This window comes from Microtus oregoni, unplaced genomic scaffold (assembly GCF_018167655.1).
Source record: "Microtus oregoni isolate MIOR12 unplaced genomic scaffold, Mior012 000033F_ref0000390, whole genome shotgun sequence".
NCBI lineage: Eukaryota > Metazoa > Chordata > Mammalia > Rodentia > Cricetidae > Microtus > Microtus oregoni.
Window position 1 is genome coordinate 13,711,727 of NW_024543092.1, and position 25,473 is coordinate 13,737,199.

The 25,473-nt window shown below is 44.8% G+C and overlaps 1 long non-coding RNA gene across 2 annotated transcripts; it reads right to left on the minus strand.

Annotated features, from left to right (window-relative positions):
• Window positions 1–1,934: 1,934 nt before the first annotated feature.
• LOC121466366 lies at window positions 1,935–24,730 on the minus strand. Of its 2 annotated transcripts, none has more exons than XR_005976763.1 (3): window positions 24,631–24,730; window positions 6,860–7,002; window positions 1,935–2,063 (listed from the first exon to the last, which is right to left on the minus strand). It is a non-coding gene; the product is annotated as an uncharacterized LOC121466366 (long non-coding RNA). The 2 variants fall into 2 exon arrangements; XR_005976762.1 differs by lacking the exon at window positions 24,631–24,730 and adding an exon at window positions 10,473–10,615.
• Between the last annotated feature and the right edge of the window lie 743 nt (window positions 24,731–25,473).

Sequence of the window (25,473 nt, forward strand, 5' to 3'; positions counted from 1 at the left end):
CTGCCTCTGCCTCCCAAATGCTGGGATTAAAGGTGTATGCCACTGCTGCTCAGTCCTATTTTATTCTTAATGGGTACGTGTGGTATAGTGGGTTTCTGTTTTTATATTCAAGATGTGTGTGAGTATGTCCTTTGCTGCTCTAGGTTTCTCTGACATGAGTTCTGAAAAGCAGGTAAGCCCATGAGGGCAGGAATTCTTGTCGGGATCACTCTTGCCTCCTTCATGCCTAGTGCACGTTGGGAACTCACTGAATGGCTAAACCCCGTCTCCTTCATGACTAGTGCACTCTGGGAACTCACTGAATGGCTAAACCCCGCCTCCTTCATGACTAGTGCACACTGGGAATGCACTGACTGGCTAAACCATGAAGAAAATAGAAAGGTTTTTCATTGCTCTCTCTCAATGTGTGTGTGTGTGTGTGTGTGTGTGTGTGTGTGTGTGTACGTATGTGAGACATATATGTACATAACATGGCTACACAAGCCCATGCATGTACTCAGGGAGGTCAGAGGAATATGACAGGCATCTTTAGCCACCACTTCCTCTCTCTAATTGAACCTGTAACTCCCCAGTTTGCCTAGGCTCAACATGCTCCAGAGAGCCTTGTCTCTTCCCATAATGTATTGCCTCTTGTCAGCATTTTACGTTGCTGGCTTTTGTGTGTTTAAAGGTTAAATTAAAAATAGATTCAATTGCTATAAAGTACAATGATAACATTGGTCAGGAAATAGCAAACGTATCTCCCTTTTTCCTGGTGACAGTAGCCGCAGCTGAGACAGTGCCGACTTCCTTCTTTTCCAATAGCATGTAGACTTTGAAGCCGTTTTGCGTTGAGCATAAACAGCTGAAATACGTGACCAGTGAAGGGCCCTGATTGCGTAGTCATTGATTTTCAGTAAGGACCAACGTCTTCATGTAGGCACTAAGGACCATCTCTGTGGCTCTCTTGTAAGGAAGTCTATTTCTGTTTTACTTCCTTAAAAACACATCTATTTTAATTTCATTTGATACTTTTAGACTCCCCTAGTGAGCAAACTGAGGGAAGCTTGAGATTGGTTTTGTTTCAAAATTTATCAAAAGCTCCCGTGCACTGAAGAAAGCACCATCAACAAATGCTCACCGTGGATTAAGACTGAGCTTACCACAGTCTGTGTTTGAACTGTTACCTTGATAACACGCAGACTCTCTACTTTACCTTCTGGGATGCTTAGCTTTTCTTGTCACCGCGACACAACCCAGAGTCATCAGGAAAGACGGAGCCTCACCTGAGGGACTGTTCAGCTCAGATTGGCCCATGGTATATCTGTAAGGGACTCTCCTGATTGGTGGTGATGCAGAAGGGCCCAACTCACTGTAGGCAGCACCAGCCCTAGGCAAGAAGGCCTGGGCTGTACAAAAGAAGCTAGCTGAGCTCGAACTGGAGGCCAAGCCAGTAAGCAGCATTAGAAGATCATCTCCATAGGCTGGGGACAGAGCGGTTCCCTATCACCAGGTGTTATTATGGCCGCTATCATGTCCAGCACAGAACATCCAGAGCTTGTATTGCAACTGTGGGCTCAAACCCGCTACCCTGCTAGGCCCTGTGAGAGTACAGCTCTTCGTTACAAACAGTACCTACGACATGATAGTGATGATAGACACTGTGCCCTTGGCTTGTGTGTTTAGTAGATGTTGTCATGAGTCGAGGGTGTGCATCCATATACACATACATGCCAACTGTAAAACAGCTTCAGGCAGGTCCTTCAGCGGGAATTCTCCAAGATGCCAATGTCGTGACAGAAGATGACAGCTCTGGGCATGGTATCGTCCTGAAGGCCTCTCAGCTTTATGAGGTGCAGAGGTGGGATACAGTGATGTGGACAAGACAAGCTCTCTACAGCCCAAGGCTAACACGAGTAGACTTTTAAGTTATTATCTTTATTTCTTTGTTTTGTCTCCTATGTGCCCTTGGTTGGCCTGATGCTTGCTTTGTATCCCAGCTGACTTTGAACTTGCTGTAACTCTCCTGCCTCTTCTTCTGAGCACTGGGAAATACAGCTGTGCACCACCACACCTGGTTGTGTCTGCTTTTAAAATAAGAAGCTTAATAAGTAAAATAATAATAGTCAAATAAAAAAAGATCTACATAATAAGGATACAAAAATAAATTATTTTGTGCAGTTCTATAACATGTTTGGGGTTTAAGCTAAATGTTAATAGTAAGACAATTACATACACAAAAATTTTAAAGGTCATTAAGTAAAAGAGTTACAGTTAATTTACGTAAAGTTTCTTATTGAAGAAAAAAGAAAAAGCAAATTTTTGAGACAGGATCTCACTATGTAGCCCTGGCCATCTTGGAACTTACTATGTAGACCAGCATGGATTCAAATTCATAGAAACCTGCATTTATACCACCACAACCAGCAAGAAGAAAATTTTAAATTATATGTAAACTAAGTGTAAGGTGTATATGAAGACTATAGTTATTCTATAGTAATGTCCCAGGCCTTCACGGCCATTCATCACCCTCCACTCCCCTCTAGCAACTTCCAGAGCTGTGAGCCAGCAATAGCCTATGCCATACAGGCAGGTTTATGATGTACCATTTGGGTTTGTGTAAGGATGCTCTACAGTGCTTACATAAGAAGAAATCACATAGTGGTGAATTTCCCTCCCCTTTTCCTTATTTTAGTGAGGATTTATGTATGTGTGTGCGTGTGTGTTTTTGTGTGTGCATGCAAGTGTGTGTGTGTCTGTAGGCCAGAACACAATATCAGGCGTCATCTTCCACCTCCTTTTATTGTTGTTGTTGTTTTATTTTGTTTTTCAAGACAGGGTTTCTCTGTGAAGCCCTAGCTGTCCTGGAACTCGCTTTGTAGATCAGGCTGCCCTTGACTTCATTGAGATCCACCTGCCTCTGCCTCCTAAGTGCTGGGATTAAAGGCGTGCGCCACCACTGCCCAGCAGCCATCCACCTCCCTTGAGACAAGGTCTCTCATTGCCGTGCCAGGAGATGATAGTTCCATGCGTGTCCTTGCCATCAAGGTTTCCTTTTATGGGGTTAGGTTGGGGGGGGGGAGGAAGAACAGAAGGAAAGGATAAGAGGGAGAGATGGAGGGAGGAGGGGAGGGACGGAGGGGCGGCGGAAGGAGGGAGAATAAAACCATGACATCATTTGCTGTAATTAGTCCACTCGAGCACCCACATAATCAGAAGGCACATGCACCTTAGCCATAGTTGGTCAGGAAAGGGTCCCGTAGCCGTTGGCAGCGCTTCACAGAATGCTGTGTTTCTATATCCAGAGTTGCCTTGCTTTGTCCAGATACTCATATGCGTTTTGTGTAATAGACCTGGAACCTAGCCTGCATGGTCTAGCCATCACAAACTGCACTGGTTATCTGTACAGAGCTAAGAATAATTGCAGTCCCATGCAGCTCATAAAGAGATTAGACAGCCTGGCGTTCTTCATTGTTTTGAGAAATCCAAGGGCAGATCGCCTCCACTTTTTGCTAAGTTTCTAGAAATGTTTTGGAAACTGGTTCTACAGCCCTTTAAGTCCTGATCCTTTTCTATTTTATTTTATATACATAATATATATGGGTAAATAATACATACTACATATTTAATAAAATATTATGTGTTATTATATACAATTATGTAAATATAACAATATTATATGTGTATATTATGTATAATATATAATATATTCTTCTTACATTAAATATGTAACATATATTCTTTTTCTATTAAATATACAATATATTTTTTATATTCAATCTTTTTACATTCAAACATGCAATGATCACAGTATTTCAGAAAACTGAAAGATAAATATATTTAAGCATTACTGATGGCTTTCTCCTTCAGTAGTTCTAGTCCCTCAACAGGTGGGATATGATATTCTTTGGTAAAAAAAACCTGCTCTCCAAAGTGTTTCATGTTTTCTCAGTCAAGGAGGGTTTTATTAAAAACTAACCATAGGTACCCACTAATACCAATTGGGAAGTGACACTTCCCATTCTCTATAACATATGCAATTTTATCGAAAATAAACTCTTCCATCTATGCGCCCTCATGTTTACTACAGGGAAAGGGGGGCAGAGGGAGCTCAAGAGCACACTCATACCAACAGGGTCACAGCCCGCACTCTGAGCACCGTTTGCACACCTGCCTTTCCTGGAAATGTTTGAGTTGATTGTTTTCCCAGGTTCATGTGCAGTTTCGCTGGGAACACCTACCCCATGTCAACAGTATCAGCCCAGGGAGACCAGGCCTTTTCAGAGTGTAGAGATAGAGGGGGCTTGTAGGCCACCGAGTCTGGGCCTATGTTAAATGCACTGAAGTCTCCAGAAGGGGAATTTAAAACACCTCTAGAATGCTCTAGAAGTCCTCTCTCACTCTCAGATTTGAGTTATGATCTTTTTTTTTCTAAAGAGAAAGATTTAAAAAAAAAAACACCTTTTTAGTGGCCACTGTACGCCAAACTGTGCTGGGTGTCAGGGACGCAGGAAGCAGCAAATGACTTTTATTACAATTTTTAATAACTTTCTTCAGATATCACATCTTCTATGGCAGTGGTTCTCAACCTTCCTAATGCTGTGGACCTTTAATACAGCTCCTCATGTTGTGGGGACCCATCAACCATAAAATTAGTTTCATTGCTACTTCACAACTATAATTTTGCTACTGTTATGAATCATAATGTATTATCTGATATGCAAGCCTTGTGAAAGGTCACTTAAGCCCCTGAAGAGGTTGAGACCCACAGGTTGAGAACCACTGTCCCATGATCAATTTGGGTTAGACAGACAATATTTTGTGGTCTGAAATAGTCATAAATTGCATCAAGAAATGTAAGGTCTGGGAACAACTTTGTAGCAGAATGCTTCCCTATCAGGCACAAGGACCTGTATTTGATCCCCAGCACTAAAAACAAAAATGGATAAAAAATTCAATTTTTAAGTCAACAGTAAACCATTGATTTAGCCACTTAGAAGTAAGTGTTTATAAATACATAATTATGAAGCAATACATTATAAACTAATAGATGCATACTAAGGCAGTGTGCTGCTTAGTTTTAACTAGCAACTCAATACATCCTAAAATCACCTGGAAAGAGACCCTTAGCAAGGACATCTAGCTCATGGCAGCATTCAAGCATGTCTGTGGGGGGGGACTGTCTGATTGTTATTTTATATAGAAAGACCCACTGTGGGCAGCACCATTCCCTCACCAGGGGGCCCTGAACAATATAAGAGAAGAGAAAGTTAGCTAAGAACAAGCCTACAAGCCAGCAATATCTATGCATTTATTCTTTCTCTGCTCTTAACTATGGATGTGCTCCTTGAATTTCCAGCTTTGACTCTCTGGAGCTGTAAGCCAAGCAAACCTTCCATTAGCTTGTGTTGCTATTTCACAACAGAAATGAAACAAGGTAAAGAGATGGGATCCAGCTCAATGTGGGGAGATGAGGGAGAAGATGGAGAGAGGGCTCCCTGGATGCAGGGGTCACTGAGGATTAACAGAAAGAGCCTGAGTGCAGCATCCTTCACAAAGAAGGAGTCAGCACTGAAAAGGACTTGGAGACAAGGAACACCGGGCCGGGTTAATATTGGCTGGTGGGTTCTGGGGGAGTGTTTAATATTGCTAAGACATATTCTCCGACCCAAGTGAGGCTTGTGTAATGAGGTCATGGTGATGAGGAAGAATAAAATCGTAGAACCTTGGCTATCACCATGTAAGGAGCAGGCTTCTGTGTTAGGAGACACTGCTCAATATAAAACAATAACCCTAATTACTGTAAGCTTCTGAGCGTTTACCCCAAAATCACCCTGCCCTTCAACACCCGGACAGGATACTAGAGGCACTCTCGTAGTGAAAACCTCTCCCTAATTTCCATCCCTGTGATATTGTCATCTATTCTTTGTTTTCAAATTCAAACTGCTTAGACCTAGTGACAATTCTATAAGCATGTACCAAAGGAAGCAGAAACTCTAGGAAACCATGACAATTATCTCAAAACTCAAAATAGATCATGGGGGGGGGGATTCAGCCTGAAGTCTGCCCACTGGACTGAAAAGAGCATAGCAGGAGGTGGGTTAAAGAAAATTCCTATTTGTTATAGGCATTTTTTTCCTTTAACTTTGAGAATCTGGAGATATTCCCTTTGTGCAAAGACATGCTTATATCAGAAAACTCTGTGTTCAGTAAGGAAAGGCTCAGGGTCTCTCTTCTCAGCCTCACAGTGAGCCAGGCATGGCAGGGGTGCCCAGGACTCTCGTGATCACCTCTGCTTCACCTCCATTTATGGGGTTCCTCTCTAGTCCCATCTAAGGAACTCTCAGTGGATGGACTCAGATGTGCCTCTTCTCGACAGGGAGACATTGGTAGGTTATTTAACACAACACCATCCAAAAGGTGAATGAGGCACATTGCTCTCTAACTTTACAAAAATTTACAAAAATCAAGACTTCCTCTAGCCAGGTTGACAGATGTAATAACTTATCAGGCGACTATCCCAATGCACGTCTGTGCAGTTACTATAAACATCAGTTTTTCATGTGTGTATGTGTGTGTCCCACAGTTAGATGTTGAGTGTCTTTTTCTACATTACTTTCCACCTTTTCTTTCTTTCTTTCTTACTTTTTTTTGCGTCTCTTACTGAACCTAGAGTTTGCCCATTCAACTAGTTCTACTAGATTAGTCAACAAGTACCAGGAACCCTCCTGTCTTTGCTCCCACTGGAATTATAGGAATTTGCTGCTGTGCCTTTTGTTTTGTTTTTTGTTTTCTCACCTACTGGGAATTGAGTTCAGGTCTTTGAGCTTGGCCAGCCAGCACTTTACTGACTGAGCCATCCCCTTGGCCCCCTACTCACCAATTTTCAGCCAACTGCTGCAACAGTTGCATCTGTGGTTGCATCCTCTGTGTGGTTGCTTCCCAATGTCCCTCTTCTTTACTCAACACAGCAGCCGTGATGCTGGAATCCCAGTGAGAAAGAACGTCAGCAGCACCTGTGAGCTTGGGAAATGAATAGGTCGTACTTTAAAATCTAAGGATCGCCCTCTCCCACCCAAAGCAAAGATGGCCAAATGGCACCAGAATCCTGGGGACAAAGAGTTTTGTGTCAGCAGAACTAAGAAGCTCCCAGAGAGCCAGTCTTAAGGACGTGGCACTTGATCCCAGTGCAGGCCATGTGTGCTGGTATTCCTTTGTGCACTGAGTGGGAAATTTTTACCCCCAGTGGTCCCCATCCTCTCTGGCCATCGTGGAAAGCATTGCTGAATTGTTGGGTCTCTTGGTCCTCTTTAATTCTAAGTCTTTACAGAAGACTCTAAACTGTTCTCTCACTGGCTTTGGTGTGCGTGGCAGGGGAATTCCAGAGTGCATGTGCAAGCATGTGTGTGTTGGGGGAGGAGGATTCCAGAGTGCGTGTGCAAGTATATGTGTGAGGGGGATTCCCAAACACATGTGTGTAAAGGGGAGATTCCAGAGTACATGTGCAAGCGGGGGGGGGGGGGATTCCAGAGTAGTGCAGGCATGTGGGGGGGGGGATTCTAGAGTGCGTGTGCAAGCACTGTGGTGGTGAGCGGATTCCACAGTGTGTGTGCAAGCACGTGGGGGGTGAGGGGATTCCAGAGTGAGTGTACAAGCACATGGGGGGATTCCAGAGTGTGTGTGCAAGCATTTGGGGGGTGAGGGGATTCCAGAGTGCGTGTACAAGCACTTCATCAACCCATCAATTTCCTTCCCCTACAGTTTACATTTTTGAAACACAGTTTCTGTAGCCCAGGCTGGCCTCAAATTTAGACCAAACCTCCTGTCTCAGCCTTCCCAAGGATGACTTTAGGGGCATAAGCCACCATGCCCAGTTGCACTGGCTTTATTGTTTTAAAAGAAAACCTTACTGAGGTACAATGCGCATGGGAGAGGCTACAAATACCCCAAGTGCACGATTTAGCCAGTGGTGGGATCATAGCCACGAAACCAGCTCAACCGTGAAGATGATGATGAACGCAGTGAGCACATCCATCACGCCCAAGTTTCCTGCATCTCTTGGTCATTGTTCACTCCCCTTCAACTCCCACTCCCGTCCCAAGCCATCTTCTAGTTTCCTTTAAACTAATTCGGAGGGCTAGAGAGACGGCTCAGGAGGTATAGTGCTTGCCCTGCAAACCTGAGGCTTTGAATTGGGTCTCCCAGAACCCACATAAAAAGTTCCAGGCAGGATGACAGCAGGCTCCTATGATCCTGGCTGTAAAGGGACAAAGACAGAAAGACCCCTGGGGCTCCCTGACCAGAGAGTCTAACTTCATCAATGAGCCCCAGGTTCCAGTAGGAGACTCTGTTCCAAAAAACAACATAGAACTCTGACTTCCATATGCACACACAAACACGTACACAGCCCTGCACATGCGCACACACAAAGAAAAAAATCAGAGCACTATTTCTTTTTCGAGAGCTGTTTTTAGCTGCCCAACTCCATCTCCTGAAGCTCGAAGGCATCTGCTAATGTGTGTGAAACATGCACAGCCATCTGCTTAGTCGTCTGGCACACAGTTCACACGGGAAAAAAAATAGAAGAATAATAAAATGCAAGCAAATTCCAAGAGAGCAGAGAACACATTTGGCTTGTTTAATAAGCGTAAGGAAAAGAAGGTTTTGCCTCAGCTTTAAGCCAGCAAAGCATCCTTCCCTGTGGGAAGGGGGATGCCAGAAACAGCTCAACACACAAAGTGGCCACATTGCTATCACAAAGAAAGAGCCGGCGTTGCTTAAGGAAATGCTCACTCGGATAACAGAAAGCAATCCCCCCTCGGAGAAGGCCGTCTGGGTCTGCGGAAGGCTGCCATGGCGGGACAACTTCTCTCGGTACAATACGTTAATGGACTAACCAGAAGCTTTAGCTTGGAAAGTAGTGCTTGGAATTTGGTCTTAGTTTGGATTCATTTGCTCTTGTGGGGGAAATCCTCTGCCCCTCTTTTTTTTTCTTTTTAATGGTGAGAAATTTAAGGGAGAGCACGATTCTGAGTATCTAGATTCTTCTACTAATCAACCGTGTAAGCCTGTGTACATGGCCGCTTCATCTCGACGTCTTACTGAAATAACGAGAGACTTGAACTTAAAACCCACTTCAAAGTCCCTCCAAGCTTTAAATTTACATAAGGCAGGACACTTTCAGGAATACCTTTGTCCTCTTCGTCCTCCTAGGACCACAGCTGGTTCCGATTTATCCCAGAGTGAGAAGGAGGCAAGTGTCCCCCTAATAACCAACCATTTCTCCTACAGTCATTCTCTGTTGCTGCTATTGCAAAAGCTACTCTATAGCCATCATGTAACCCAGGATTAAGCAGAATACAAACCCATTAACATTGTTAACTGTTTCCAGAAAGGATGGAGAGCCGCACCACAAAACCGTTCTTGTGAGAAAACACCGCTAATTCTAGACACCGCTATGCATCCAGAACAGGCTGCCACCTGTCATTTCCAGCAAACCCCAGGAAAACAGACTTCTCCCCAGGTGTCTGCCTGTGTGACAAGAGCACTTCCCACCCTTTCTACGGCTGTCAACTATGACGACTGTACTTTGAAAGTCTATGAGGATGAAAGGATGCTTGCGGCCTGAAGTGACATGGCCAGGAAATTTGGCTGCTAGGCCCTACCAGAATCCTAGATCCCAACCTTCCTGTAACATGCCACAGTTCTCTGGCTGAGCATCTCTGCCCGTGGGAGCTGTTATTCAGTTAAACCCAAACCTTGCCCATTGTGGTGACACACATCTTGAATCCCAGCACTCAGGAGGCAGAGGTAGGCAGATCTCTGAATTCAAGGCCATCCTGGCCTACAGAGTGAGTTCTAGGACAACCAGGGCTACACAGAGACCTTGTCTTGGAAAACAAACAAAAGCCTAAATCCCCAACTCTACCTGCCAAGGAGGCTGGGGAACACTATGACTTTCTATAATACAAATGGGACAGACTCCCATATATTAGGGGTCCCCTAAAGAGAAACAAGTAGCTAGAGGGGAACAGATGTCAAGTGCTTCTTCTTGTATACATAGTCATTATAAAAGACTTCACTGAAGCCACTTGTTCCAAGGGACAGCAAGAACTCTGGGCATAGAGACATGACTCCAGCAGAGCCTGAGACTGACCCCATGTAATCTTAAGATCTGCCAGTCTCCTTATAACTACTCCAAAGAGTAATGATAGAGATAGGTGTCTCTACAAGGCAATAGGGCAGCTCTCCCTCTCCCTCGGTGCTCACTTCATGTGCCACTCATAGATGGATGGGCTGGAGACACTGTCTTAGAAAGTCACCTGTGGTCCTTCCTCTGCCATGTTCCTTTTCACCCAGTAAGGCCAGCAGTTAACCCAAGAGACATCTCAATTCTAGATTCACATTGACTGCTCTAGGTGTGCAGGATGCCAAATTACCAAACGACCCGTAGACCTAATGGGGACCTTTCCCCCAAGGAGGCAATCATTTACCCTGTCTGGGATGCTCAGGACTTGGCAGTGTCGATTGGGCTGTCGTTTCGGAGGCTGTGTACGCAGCTGAGCCCCTATACATGAAGAACGGGACCAGGATGGGAAGAGAAGGGAGTGCAGCCCTGCGAGTCACGGCTGTGCCACACTCATTCACTGCCACCTTCGAAATTCCATCAGACACGTTGTTTACATAAGTTCACCCTTCAAAACTAAGCTGTCACGATGGAGTTCACAGAAGCCGCGACACAGGGAGACTTGTCATTATCTGCACTTGAAGGTCTTAATCTGACTGGGCAGCGAGTGAAATTAGCTACAGAAGCTAATGCTCCAGAAAAGGCCTTGAACAGTTCAAGTCAGGCAACCACAGGGTTTACTTTTTTTTTTTTCCAGGTAAAGAAGATGAACACACGGTGCACTCTCTGGTGAAGAGCACGCCTCTCCTCGGCTTATAAACCCCAGCACTTCCCTTCACACAGCTGAGCAGGCTGCCTTCCGGCACTGTTATCTCTCTCTTCCACTGAGGTCTTCAGATAGCTGCCAGCCACTCTTATCTAGAAATTCAGCTTTTGCTACAACACTGTAGCTACCAAACGGTGAGCGAGTCCTTTGCCAGACCCATGAAACGCAAGCTCTTTGATGTTTTCAGCCCCTGGTATCTCCTACCCTTGTCTTTGTTCACATCCTCAACCCCTCCTCTCTTTCTACTGAAACTACAACTCTTCTTCAAGGCCCAGCTCAAATTTCTCCCCATCTGGCCATGACCTTTCCCACAGCTCTGAATTCTGATAGGGCCTTCTCCTCATGACAGGACTTAGTCATGCACAGTGTGCTGTGTTAAGTTGCTGGTCTTCTTATGAAGTCGATTTTCTCTGTTTAATTTCCTTGGAACATCTCTTCGCACCTACCCTTCAAATTCAACAACAATGGTGATTAATACATTTAGATCCATTGGTTAAATTAGAATATGAGTATTTAAATAAAGTGCCAACAAGTTTCTAAATATATCAGATATTTTATGTGGATTTACTGTAATGTGTTTAAAGCGATGAAAAGCAAAGTGAGAACCTCAATTATTTAAAGCTTATATTCAACTAAATATGTTGTGTATGTGATTGTGTATATGCATGTTAGTGTGCATACATATGTAAAGTAAATACATGTTTTAGAGAGATTTTAAGAAACAAGGTTTGAAAGCATTAAGTTTGCTTCAATTCTTCTCTCAAATTTGGGGGTGTCTCATTAAATGTTTATGGACTTAAACAGCTCCAAACTGGGGCCTGGCTGACTATAGGAAGGAAGAGGCTAAAGACAAGGACAAAGAAACCTCTCGCTATGGTCCAGAAGAGCTTGGAGTCTGAACAGCAAGTTCTTGAAGATGAATTTAGAAAGCAAACAGTCAAAGGGAATACGGAGCAAGTCAGACAAGCGCTTCAGAACTAACACTGTAAAGAGCTGCAAAGCTCTGTAGAAACTTTGATGTGATGAGGGCAGTGTGAGTTAGTAGTGAAAAGGAAGCGTAAAGTAACTCTGCAAACTGGCCAATGGTTCTTAAGCATTAGCTCCGAAAGGGCTAGAATGCTCTCTCCTACAGACGCCATTTTCCCTCTGCCCATTCCGTTCCATCTTTCATTTACTCCTGGTATGCATCATTAGTGTCTGCCTTAGATAGTTTAAAAAATAATAATATTCTGTTTCTGTTTTTTTGTAGCCGCTCACTAGACTGCAAGCTTGCTGAATGTGGGCGTTCCGTCTCTCTTGGTAGATTTAGAGATCACAGCCGAGTGCCAGGAAGCTTGTAGAGGCAACTCTCACTTCCAGTTTAGATGGTGTTTTACACACCAAAGCAGTGTCTGACTCATTGGAGACCCAACAAATGATGGATAGATGGATGGGCAGACAAATGAACAAATGGATGGGTGGGTGGCTGGCTGGATGGACGTTTGACAGCCTAGCAACTTCTCCCTAAATACTGGGCAACAGGAGCTTTCTCTATAGTCTAGTAGGTTCAAAGAACTTTAAAAGACAGTTGCATATTTGATTTACTGTTGTGCTCCACATGCAAGTAAGAGCAACAGACAGTCACTAAAGAGAGGTGAATACGAGGCACCTGAGATCAAACGCCTCAGATGACCCAGATCTATGTACTATTAAACAAAAGATTATCTAGTCACCAACCCACAGCAGACAGTACCCGTGTAAGCCATCTTTGCTTAATACACAGGGCAGTCGACTTTATATCACAGACAAACTGGGTGCATTGTCATAGCCGACTTTAATATTTATGAAGGCAAAACACTTCTCCCAATAACAGCCACAAAGATAAGTTACCCCCAGAGCCTCCCACTCAACCATAAAAACATGTGTACCCCATATATCTCTTAACTCTCCAAAACAGCTTGCACTTTGACACAGACAAGTAACCTCTGACCTCGTCTCCTGAAGTTTCAGTGTTCAGCACACATATATGTGCATGCGCCTATGTACACATACACACAGATAAACACATCTGGCAATAGTTTAACACTTCCTTGGAAAACTTTTTTAAGATTACTGAATTAGGAGTATCCCATTAACTGCTATTTATTAGCATACAGACCCATTTACTCCTTGGTAAAGACTTGTTGAGTTCCAATTTTTTATAAGTCATTCGCTAGGTGGTGTAGAAGTTTTCAAATTTAATTGAGACACACTCCTTATCTTCAAGGAGCCTACCACCCGCTGACAAAGAGAGACAGGCGAAAATCTCCATGCAGGGGCTTCTGTACTAGAATAGAGAAACCCAGAAAACACTGATCACCCAGGGTCAAGGTCACCCTTCCTAGTGCCTGCTTGAGCTAGAAGCTTCTCAGTGGGTGCCTGTAGCAGCCCTGGGAAATGAGTGAAGCAGAGATGTTGTCTATATTTGGTAATAAAGGTGTTGGGGGCTGTAGAGATGGCTGCACAATCATGGGGACCTCGGTTTGGATTGCCAGAACCACCCAGGAGTGAGTGTCTGTAACTGCAGAGCTGAGAGGCAGAGATAGCCAGATCCTCAGAGCTCACTGAACACCCAACCATCCAAATAGTGAACTTCAGGTTCAGTAAGAGAATCTACCTCAAAATAAACACATACATGCTTACATACAGCGGACACTGTATTGAGAAGACTCCTAATGCCAACCTCTGACTTCTCTCACAGGTGAGCATCACACACACACACACACACACACACACACACACACACACACTCCACAGGAATCATGCTGTCCTAGCACTCACAAGGTTAAGGCCAGAGGATCATTTGATCCCAACAGTTGGACACCAGCCTGGACGACATACTGAGACCCTATCTCTTGTTAAACATGGAGTCTGCTGCTTTAGATAAACTGCCTAGTGCTTTCAGAGTTCACTCCAAGTCACACAGCCAGGCAACAGCAGAACCAGGACTTTTGGCTGACTTCTATTCTCTTTGCAGGACTTCCACTATGGGGCGTGGGAACATAAAGATACGGAAGGGTTAAGACACTCTTCCAGTAGAGGGAGTGTGTGGACAGATCCTCTTGACGGCAGAGCCAACCTATTCTGTGCATTTTGTGGCTTGTCAGAAGGAGGTAGCAACAGCAAACAGAGTGGTGTAGCTAAACGAAGAATAATAGTAAGACAAGAGACTGTATCTGTGTGGCTTCTGTGTTTCCTGTAGAGCAGTGGATGTCACCCTTCCTAATGCTATAGCCCATTAACACAGTTCCTCATGCTGTGGTGACCACCAAACATAACATTATTTCCATTGTTACTTTAGAACTCTAATTTTGCTACTGTTATTAATCCTAAAATAAATACCTGTGCTTTCCAATGGTCTTAGGTGACCTCTATGGAAGGGTTGGTCAACCCCCAAGGGGATCGCAACCCACAGGTTGAGAAACACTGCTTTGGAGATGTCCTTCTCGACCAGACAGCCCAGCAGCTCTTCTATGACCAAACTGCATTTTTACAAACTTGTGTCTCTGCTAGCCAAAGGGACCCTGTCACCCTCCTTCGCTGTCAGCTGGGATGTGTGTATTTTTCATCCTTGCCTCCAACACATTAACCCAGCTCTGAGGAATGCAGGCCCATCAAAGCGGCGTTACCGATGCCTACGTCAGTTTTCAAACCCAATTTCTCGCTGAGGAGGAACAATGCAGCTGTGGGATGTTTTTATTCCGTGGGCACGGAATCTTTATAATTGCTCTCTTTTTGTGGTTGAGGATGCCTCCCTATCCTTCCAGCCAAACAGTAAACACCTCCTTGGATTTCCTGGATAAGAAGATAAATAATAAGGGATAAGAACATAAATAATAAGGGCTCTTAACAAATTTCATTATAATGGGCTACATCTTTTAAGCCGATTGTAAACACTGTGGAATACCTCCCTAGTGAAGTAAGAGTCAATTAGGAGAATATCTGCTGGCCTGACATTGCAATTCCGGCCCCATCCCCATGCCAAAGGCAGGTCCGTGTCCAGTAGCACAGACTAGGTGCAGATGAGGTCAGCTAGCCAGAATCTCCTCTGGAATTTTACTCTGTTCTCCTCTTTTCGAACTTGTTTTCCCTTCTGTTTTCTAATTTCTTGTGAAGATGGGAAACATGTGGCCCAGCAAGTGTGTGGAGGTCAGAGGAAAACTTGTGAGAGTCTGTTCTCTTGTTTTACCATGTGGAGTCCCAGGACCAAAGTCACGTCATCAAGCTTGGATTCCAGTGCACCTACCTACCGAGCCAAATTATCTACGACGAGCCCTGGAATAACCCATTTTCTGATGGGTCTAAAGAGAAGCTGTTAATTAAGCTAGCATTGTTATCCTCATCCTTAGGCCCTGTAGGCCACTGGTCATGGTAATTCGTCCATCACTATGGACCGAGCACACAACAAAGGTATGGGCTTCTAACACATTATTATTTATGTCAAGAATGAGTCCACTTATCTTTTGATGAAAGACATATTCACTGTATTTCCAAGGCCAAAGTATTTTGGCCTTGAAAAGTTAAATACCTGAGACCTTTACCTCCCAAAGAAGCTATTGTCCCTCACCACTGTTGACACTTTCCGGGTTACAGCATTGCCATTCCAACCCAAATGGTCAACTCCAGTCAGAGGGTTGCAGGTCTGGAAATTAAATTGTATTGTTTTTTTTTTCTGTGTCCTGTATCACTGCTAATCAGAAAATAGTATGCCTTTTGTTGAAAAGCCTGCTTGTTGAGTCAACAAGAAGCCCAGTCAAGCTGTTTGATGGATATCCCACACATGTAGACATCAGAGATTTCTGAGTACAGAAACGAACTCCTCAAAAATCAAAAGACTTCTGACTCAAAATGGGAGCCATAAGATGGTCCATATTCCTGGAGAGGCCACTAAATACATCCGTCACCCAAAACACTTCCTCCTGGATGGTACACCCGATGGAAGTGCTAAGGAGCTACAGAATCCCACTCTGAAATTTCAGTAGTCTGCCCTCTCCATGCCTTAGGATGACAGATATTTTTTTCTCATAACAGAATCCAAGCCAGCCTAACTGGTACGCTGCCCCCAGTCAGTCAACAGAGTCTTTGAACTGAGCCCAACTGCTTGAATTCTTTCTTGAATCTGAGATCCTAACTGTGGCTACTTGGCTGGGACACCGTTCTTAGCTGCCACAGAAGCAAGATGGATAATTCATCTCAATAAATTTATTTTTAAATAACCACTCTTCCCACTTACCTTTGATCTTTCTAGACAAAATGTTTGGGCTTCATTAGGGAGTAATAGAAAGGAATGTGCTGTATAACTACAGGAGTGAGACACCCTAACTTCATGGCCACGGAGAGAAAGCAATAGCCTTGACACCTCAGACCCGCAGTTCTCAACCTGGGGGTCAGGATCCCTTGGGGTTGCATATCAGACATTTACAGTACAATTCAGAACAGCAGCAAAATTGTAGTTAAGAAGTAGCAATGAAATAGTTTTATGGTTGGGGGAGTTACCACAACATGAGGAACTGTATTAAAGGGTCACAGCATTAGGAAAGTTGAGCAGCACTGCTTCAGACCATGGCAGGAGAGGGGAGAGAAAGAATCAATGCTCCAAAGCAAATGTATGGTCAAACTGGGATGGGTAGAACACACAACAATCTGACCCCTTGCCATATTGATCATTCATATCCATAAATCAAAAATAGCAGACTCACAACAACATGGCTGGTCTGATATTACACAGAGCAGCTGCCAAACACAACAGCCTTCACTCCTGGACTGCCAGCTTGTTTCAAACTGATCAATACAAATTTATGTTTCTCTGACTCTTAAATGACCATTGGATATGCTCTGCTAGCAGAGTTGGGTGTAACCGTTCAATGATACTGCCCACATGGCTTAACCGAGTCTATGACAAATACCAAGTTTAGTAGCAAATCCCAAATGAGAGTAGCCTGTGCTTCTTGGACTATATTCCTCTGTGTGAATGACAGACAGCACAGCATGGGATGTCCCCTTCACTTGGAGTAAGAGTTGGTCACTTTTCTGGTTCACATATGGCCTCCTGTAATTATTGTCAATGACACCTCTGATAGCTAATCTTCATTGTCAAATTGACAGATCTGGGAAGAGAGAATTCCCTCTAGCAGATTGGTCTGTAGGCATGTTGTTGGGGCATTTTTCTTAAATAATAATTGATGTGGGAGGAGCCAGCCCACTATGGGCAATGTGAGCCCTGGGCAGGTGATCTCAGCTGGTATAAAAAAGGTAGTTAAGCGTTAGCCTGGGAGGAAGCCAGGAAGCAGCATTGCCCTATAGTCCCTGCTTCAATTCTTGCCTCCCAGTTCCCACCTCAAGATCCTGCTCCAACTTCCCTTCATGCACTGTGATGCGGAAGTGTGAGCTAAAGAGGACCTTTCGAAGTTGCTTCTGGCCACGGTGTTTATCACAGCAACAGAAAAAACAGATTACTGCAACCCCAAAGATTAGTCTAAATTTCCGTATATAAATCATGACAAATGATAGTAACCTGACTGTATCTTGTCCAAATGGGAAAAAAAAAACCCACCCATTGTGGCCCCTTGGATTTATTAGAGTTGGCTGAAGGCAAGATCCTGGTGAGCACTTGTAGAATTCTTGAAGTAACAGAAGCCTGCAGAAACCTTAGTTCGATATTGGAAAAGACATATGTGCTAGAACTCCTCCCAGTCCCTACCTGCATCTGTCTATCCAACTAGTGAGCAGGAGTTCCTGAGGCGAAATTTGCCAGAAGCCAAGAAAGGGATTGTTTACCGGCACAGCTACTTATGGGGAATCTCTGAGACCCCCGAGACTTCCCCAAATGCAAAGCCTCGTGCTCTCTCTACCTAGATCATTTCTCCAGGGTGTACTTTCAATGAGTGTCTCTGAGGGGCATAGCTCTCTGGGTAAACGAGTAATCTTGCTTACTGCTTACTACAAGACGCTAGGTTCCTCAAGCTCAGCCATCCTCAGACGGGCACAAACCTGTACCCGTGTGACCTCCCTGTGTCCTCCACACTCTGCCTTCACCTCACGCTTGAGGTCAGGAGACTAACAAGACTCGTCAGTGCTGATGGTGTTCATTCTGCTGTGAGTGACACGAACCTTTACCTCTCAGCCTCTTCCCCCCTGTCCACAGGGATGTAAGAGGCCAACTGAACTGGCTTAAAACTTCAGAACAACTACAGTTCTTGACGCTAGTTGGGGGAGGTGGGAAAGGACAGCTATCAAGTGACAATATTGGCAGGCTGTCACCTTAGGAGACTTTTGGGGCAACTTTATAACTTTATCTGGCAATCAGCAGTTTCCTCTGATCGACATTGACTATAGCTTTGTCAGCGTGATGACAGGCACACCAGACCAAGGCCCAGAGTTCCCTTGGTGGCTCTCCATCTTCGTTACATTCTCTGAACAATTCCACGTATAGGAGAACACGATGGTGGATCTTCATTGCCAATTCGACTAGGTTTGCCACAGTCATAGAAACCTATCTGGATGTGTCCATGATACTGTTTCCAGAAAATTAACTAAAGAAAGAAGTCCCACCCTGACTACTGGAAGCACTGTACCCTAGGAACCTGGGAGGAATAAAAATGAAAAAATGAGCTGGACACCAGCTTCGGTCTTTCTCTGCTTCCTGTGTTTTGGCCCCTTGCCTACCCCAGCATAATGAACTACACCATCAAAGGGAGCCAAAATAAACCTGTCATCCCTTCAGGGAGCGACAAGTGCTCCTCGTCAGGCATTTGTCACAGTAATGGAAAAAAAAAAAGACAGGAACAGTCCTTGCTCCTGTGAAGACGTCTTTAAAAAGCCTACCATTCTAGGACATGTTGGGAGCTCCCCATTTCTTCAGAAAAAACTCTTGGTTGCTTTCAGCAAATTCTAGATTTTATTATTATTTTTGTGCCTGTGCCCGACGGAGAGGCAGAGCATCCAAATCAGATGAATCACAAACCAAGTAGGCCACCTGACCCCAGCCAGATGCCCCAATCAGTTAGTCAGTCTTGCCCGTTTCCTCATTCTCCTTCCCAGTAAGGAACATGTGCCCCACCTCAGAACCCTCAGCAGCACCTCTGCTAAAAGGATCATTTACACTCCCAGGCCTCCTACAGACTCAAGGGGAATCAGCCCCGGCCTCCAAACAAAAGGTCTTTCTTTGCATGCTCACATCTGACAGAAGCTGGTGCTGATGCTGATGACAAAGCTTGATGTGTCAGGGACTTTTCTGGTCTGAAGATGGCAGGCCTCATTCTCCACTTTCCTCCCGATACTCCCTGAGGCTAGCAGGCAAGAAGCTAGAGAGACCACACTGCCAATGTCTATGCTGGTGACGGGGGCAGACTCCCCTCCCTGCCCATCTCCCCCCCCCCCATTCTCCTCTATTGCCAGATTGGAATAACTGGGGATAAGACTCCTCTCCTCTCTCTCCACTGCTTTTCCTCCCATCTTCCCCCCCTCTTCCTTCTCCTCTTGACTCTCCCGTGGACCTAGCTCACAGCCTCAGCGGAGCAGCTGGGCCTTCAGGGGAGATGCTGAAGGGCTGGCTGACTCTTCCTCCCATCTTGTGCAGCCCTTATCTTGCTGCTGCTTGGAATGGTCATTTGCTCTACATGTCTTTGTGCCCTGTCGAAGCTGAAAGTTCCAGGAAACGTCCCACTAGCCTCTCTCTCCTCAAGCACAGTTCTTGGCATGTCATGGGCGCTCTAAGAGTGTCTGATACGGGCTGCTTCACTTCCTCCCTTCTTTTTACTGTCTTGGCTCTTCTGTCTCAGGAAACACAGGCTTGGAAGTGAGCCTCAGAGCTCCCCTGTGCCTCCTCTTCAGCAGAGGCCACTGAGATCTGGCAAGGTCAATGAACAGGCCCAGAGGAGTAGAGCCGCAGCGGAAAGCGGGTGCGGAGGCGAGAGCTGGCAGGGTGTGCTCTGTTCTCTGAGTTATATTAAACAATAATTTGCCCTGACAACTATTGAGCTTACAGGAGTAAATCTTCCCAGAAAGCCCGGAAAACAACAACCATTAAATACCATTTTCGAGAAGCACATTAAAAGGCATTCGTCAGTGAAAAGAGACTCCAGCCGTCCAGGAAACCCTGATCAAAGTCTGCAAAGGGCTGTGATGGACCAGAGTGCATTGCCTTCTCCCTACAACGAGGCAAGAGCCAGCTGGCAGCCCACACTCCTTCCAGAGGCCTTGCTCCCAAGGCCTTGTTCCTTCAGGCCAACAAGAAGGACGGTCAGAAGCTAGAAATGAATGATTGATTGCAGTTTTCTCTCTTAAATCGAACTCATACCTTTGCCCTTAGGTTTCACCCACTCCATTTTGGCTCTTATGTTATAGTAAGGAAGGGTCTGGACGAGTCCTCTTGGAGCCAGACCACTTCAAACTATCACTGGACCAGATTCCAAACCCTTTACTTTGCTTTCACTCCCTGTTACTTTCTCCATAGGTAGTGGTTTCAATTAAATCTATAAAACAGTCATTTGCAGATGGCCTGGCATTTTCTCCTTGGTCATAAAATAGCTTACACTGCTAACAAAGTTAGCTTCATCCACTCGATATTTTCATATATATATTTCAACTCTGAGTCATAAGAAAATAACATAGCAGACAAAAAAAAATACTCTCCTGGAGGCAAACAGCAAGGGAGTTTTTATCCTTTTAATCTTATGTGTTTGTTATTTGTGTGTGATGGAGAAATGCCCTCTCATACAGCCTAGCCTGGCCTTGAATTTGCTATATGCATCTAAGGATGGCCTTGATCCACCTGCCTCCACCACCTAAGATTACAGTCATGATCCACGTAGCCCGGTCTATACGGTGCTGGGGACTGAATGCAGGGATTCCCACATGCTAGGCAAGCACATCCAACCGAGTTGTGTCCTTGGCCCACAGGGGAGGTTTTTAAGTACAGATCTCCCTGCTCTTGGCCAGACTACTGCAACCATCACTAATTCCTTTTTGTCAACAATTTAAAACCCGTCTCTCTTGAATAAACAATCTCATATCTGGAAGAAGCTTTGGAATTATTCTCCTTCCATCATTTAATTTTCCAGAAGAGGAAATGGGAGCTTGATATGAAATTCCTTACTGAAGTCTGTTCTCAGGGTAGCACCAGAGACAGGCGGGACAGATAAGGTTTCTCCATTTGTAACCCAGTTGTTTCTGAAAAACGTTATTGTTTAATAATATATTGCTACTGATTTATTATAGTGAGCCCACAGTAAATGCTTGTTTATTAAACATGTGGCTCATGGTAATGATTTAAAAAAAAAAAAGAGGCTGGGCGGTGGTGATGCATGCCTTTATTCCCAGCACTCGGGAGGCAGAGGCAAGTGGATCTCTGTGAGTTCAAGGCAAGCCTGCTCTACAAGAGCTTGTTCCAGGACAGGCCCCAAAGCTACAGAGAAACCCTGTCTTAAAAAAACAAAAACAAGGCGGAGGCAGGCGGATCTCTGTGAGTTCGAGACCAGCCTGGTCTACAGAGCTAGTTCCAGGACAGGCTCCAAAGCCACAGAGAAACCCTGTCTCGAAAAACCAAAAAAAAAACAAAAACAAACAAACAAAAATATCACTAGAGTGAAATGGGAGAGAGAAGACAGATCTCCCATGCATATATTAAGTAATTTTATGAATATTCCACTCTCAAGGAAGTGAAGTGTGACTCCATATTCTAAGTGGACAGCTCCTTATTCCCCTGGAAACCCCTTTCCGATGAGTGTGGAAAGAGGAGAGAGAGAGCAATCTGTTGGGGAGAAACCTCTCCAACACGGTGGCCCAGGAGGACACAAGAAGCGGTCAGCTGTGTAGACAGCCATGCAGACAGATGTAAGAAGAATAGTTCTGCCCACCTGTGGCCATCTGAGAAACCCTAGGACCCTATCCTTACAATGCAAACAACATCCCACAGATCTTCCACGGGCCAGTCCACAGTCTCCTACACAACACACTCTTGGAAGTCTGAGAAGCTGTCATAGTCGAGAAATGTTTAAGAGACACAGAAGTCAGTATGGTGTGCTGACTTGGACGGGACAGAAAACGGATATTAAGAAAACTTCATGAAATTGGAATGAAGTGTGGAACTTAATTAATATAATATTCAGAATTTTTTATGATTTTGACAAATGTACCAGAGTAACACTAATTATAGGGAAACATGACTTTTAGGGCATAAGGGGAATCACTGAACTGTCTTCTCAACATTTCTGTAATAGTTCCAGGCCAGCGTTGACTGTTATAGGTAACTAGAATCTCCAAAAAAAAAAAAAAAAAAAAAATGAGCCCATGGCTAAGTGGGGACAGCTACTCCCCGACCTCACCCTTATGGCTAGGAGCTGTGTTTGTGTGCCTGGCCCTCAGTTCTCCGCAGTAGCCCACAAGGTCTCAGAGGCAAGAAGGAGTCTTAGTCATTCATCTCCATACCCAGCATCACCCACAGAGCTGCCAATGTTTCCAGCTCAAGGAGTCTCTGATGCGCTGGTTGGAACACTGCAGAAATGTGACTGAGTCCGGTGTTGTAGGACATGCTCCTTTGGTTAATCCCAGCGGCGGCAGATTTTGGTGCTTTGAGCCTGAGCGTGAAAAAGATCAAAGCCACTTCCTAACGACTTTAATGAGCAAAGTGGGTAACTGGTAGAAGCAATACTATTTTACCAACCTAGAAACGGCACCAAATAATGTCTTCTATGTCTCATGGGGTGAGCAGAGTCAAACATCCACCATAGTATCCCATAAGCAAATCCATAGGATCTCAAAATGCTCACAGAGAACACAACCTGGTTGTTGCTGGGAGTCATTCATTCATTTGTTCATTTGCTCAACGCAATACTTTTTATTGAGTGTTGTGAACCTGCCACTATCTGTATCCGAACAAGATGAAGTCTGACGCCATCAGAGGGACTAAGAGCAGGCAACATCATTCTCACTGAAGTTAGACTGTAAGAAGTAGCAAGAGAGGAAACACATGACTTCGAGAATAGACTCCGGAATTGTCCCCTCTTTTTGGAAGGGATTAGAGGTGACACAGAAGGCTGGTGCCTCTGACTTGCTGCCCTAGCTTGGCGTGCCCAGGCTGTAGCACATGGAGCAAGTAATAGACTGAGGCCAGATGGTTAAGAGCCTTTGAAGATTGGTTTGATGTGTCATTCTGTAATTTAAAAATAAAAATAGAGAAAACCACAACCATGAAGTCTTTGGGAGTTTCTAAACTCACAGCAACTAATAGATCTTCTTCTCAGAAAGGCTGCTCTCTGGCCGATTTGGAAGCACTCATCCCGTCTGCCTAAAGATAGATAACACCACACATCCTGAAATTTATGAAAAACCCACTTTATTCTCCTCACAGAGTGAGAGAAGTGGTTGGTGAGATGGCTCACTCGCTATAAAAGCCGGACGAGTGGAGGTCAATATCTGAAACCCTTGATGGAAGGAGAAGAAAAGTTACCGAAAGCTAGTACCTGAATGTGCACAAAGACATAATACACATGTAAACATACAATACAACTTGAAAAAAAATGAAAGAAAGAAAAAAGGAAGGAAGAGAGAGAAAGAGAAAGAAAGACAGACAGAAAGAAGGATGGAAGGAAGAAAAGAAAGAAAGAGAGAAAGAAAGAAGGAAGGAAGGAAGGAAGAAAAGAAAGAAAGAAAGAAAGGAAGAAAGAAAGGAAGGAAAAAGAAAGAAAGAAAGAAAGAAAGAAAGAAAGAAAGAAAGAAATGCAGGTTGTGAGATCGGGGTCTTGGGAATGCACTTTGAGAACTACAGATCGATGTAAGGCCCAGAGCAGAGCTAGCTGGGAAGAAAACAAATGTCAGGCAGTTTCAGGATCAGGCTAAGCTTGAATGAAGTTGAGTGGAGAGGACCGGGAGTCTGAGAAGAAGAGAAAACAAAAATCTCATCAAGTCATTATTTCATTTTGAGGAAATATGCTTTTATTTTTCCTGGCCCCTGCATCATTAACGTGTGTGATTAGTACAGATTAAACTTGCAGATTCTCAAATAATATCTCGAACTTGTGCTCAGACATTTAATCCTCTCTCTAGCAGACCATGCTGCCCGTGGAGATGCGTATCCTCCGGCTGGCAGAGGAGCCAGCCTAATAAGGACTTGGCACTCAGACTCGATGAGCGCATGAGTGTTGACGAACCCTGCGGAGTCTACAAATAACCTTCTGAGCCCTCAGATGAAAGGCACAAAGCTGCGAACTCCTCTGGAGCAGTGAATCACATTTTAAATATGCATTAAGATTGCTTTCCTCCCAGCGCATCTCTCACCCCCACTACCAGTCCAGGAACCATAGAACTGAGCCTGCTTCAAGAAACGCCCATCGCTAACCGCGCCTTTCTTCAAGTAGGGTGTGTTCATTTAATTAGTTTTAATTGAAAGACCAATTAACAGCGTTTCAACATAGAACAACATGATAAAAGTTGTCTTTTTGCTTCCTGCACTACTGAATCATCGCTGGTGACACTGACAGAACCTGATTTTTAGGAGACGATGTTATTCCAGAGTCTCTGTGCAACCCCTCCATACCCTTCCAGTTTTCGGCCCGGGTGCTTTCTTCTGACCACCAACCACAGCATTCTGGTTTTTCTTCCTGTAACTATAATGTTCGCACAAACCTAGGTCTACTCCCAGAATCCCAAACTCTGTCTCATAATGAGCTATTGTAACTCATACCTTTTTTAAAATCAGAAATTAGATGCTCCAAACATGAAGAGCCCAGATGGGGTCGTAGTCCATGTGCTGAGATGTCCGTCCTTTGAGTCCCTTTCTGTAAAGTCCTGTCCTCCCCAGCGTCTTCTGAACGCTGAGTTCATTCCCTCTGCCACCCATCGCCCCGCCTGCGTGGCCTTGTACCCCCCCCCCCCTTCCTTCAATGTTTAGTTCCGACGCCCCCTTTTGTGTAGTTTCTGCAATCCTTCAGGCGTGGTTTACTTGCTCACTTCCCATCTCCCTTCTCCAGGGGCTCCGTGATCCTCTCTGTGTGACTCATGGGTCCGTGGGCTGCTTCTGGTTGCCGTGTCCTGTTTATGATTAGCCATTCATAATTGGTACTTGCGTGGAGTGGATACCCAGCAAGGAGGGAAGGAGAGACAAGTCCCGACATCCCACCTCCCACCCGTGCAGAACTTTCCCCAATCCCTGGTCCCACATCTGATCTTGTCAATAAGAAAACAGCTCTTTGTGGCCTTGAGTGGATTGCCAAACACAGAATCGTAAATGAGGAACCACTAAATCTCCAGCGCACCCTCTCGGCGTGGGCGGTAAGGAAGCTTCTTTTGTTTGTTTGGGTTTTTTTTGTTTTTTTCGAGACAGGGTTTCTCTGTGGCTTTGGAGCCTGTTTCTTATGGAGATGTCCGTGAGGAGCCTACGGGAAATGAGATCCCAAATGGTAAGCGTGTGACTCAGAATCTTCCCCACACAGGCACACCTCCAGCCCTGCATACGAGCACTGGAGCTTCATTTCACAGATGATGGGGAGAGTTCCATCACACAGCCTGTCTGAACTGACAGCTGAGC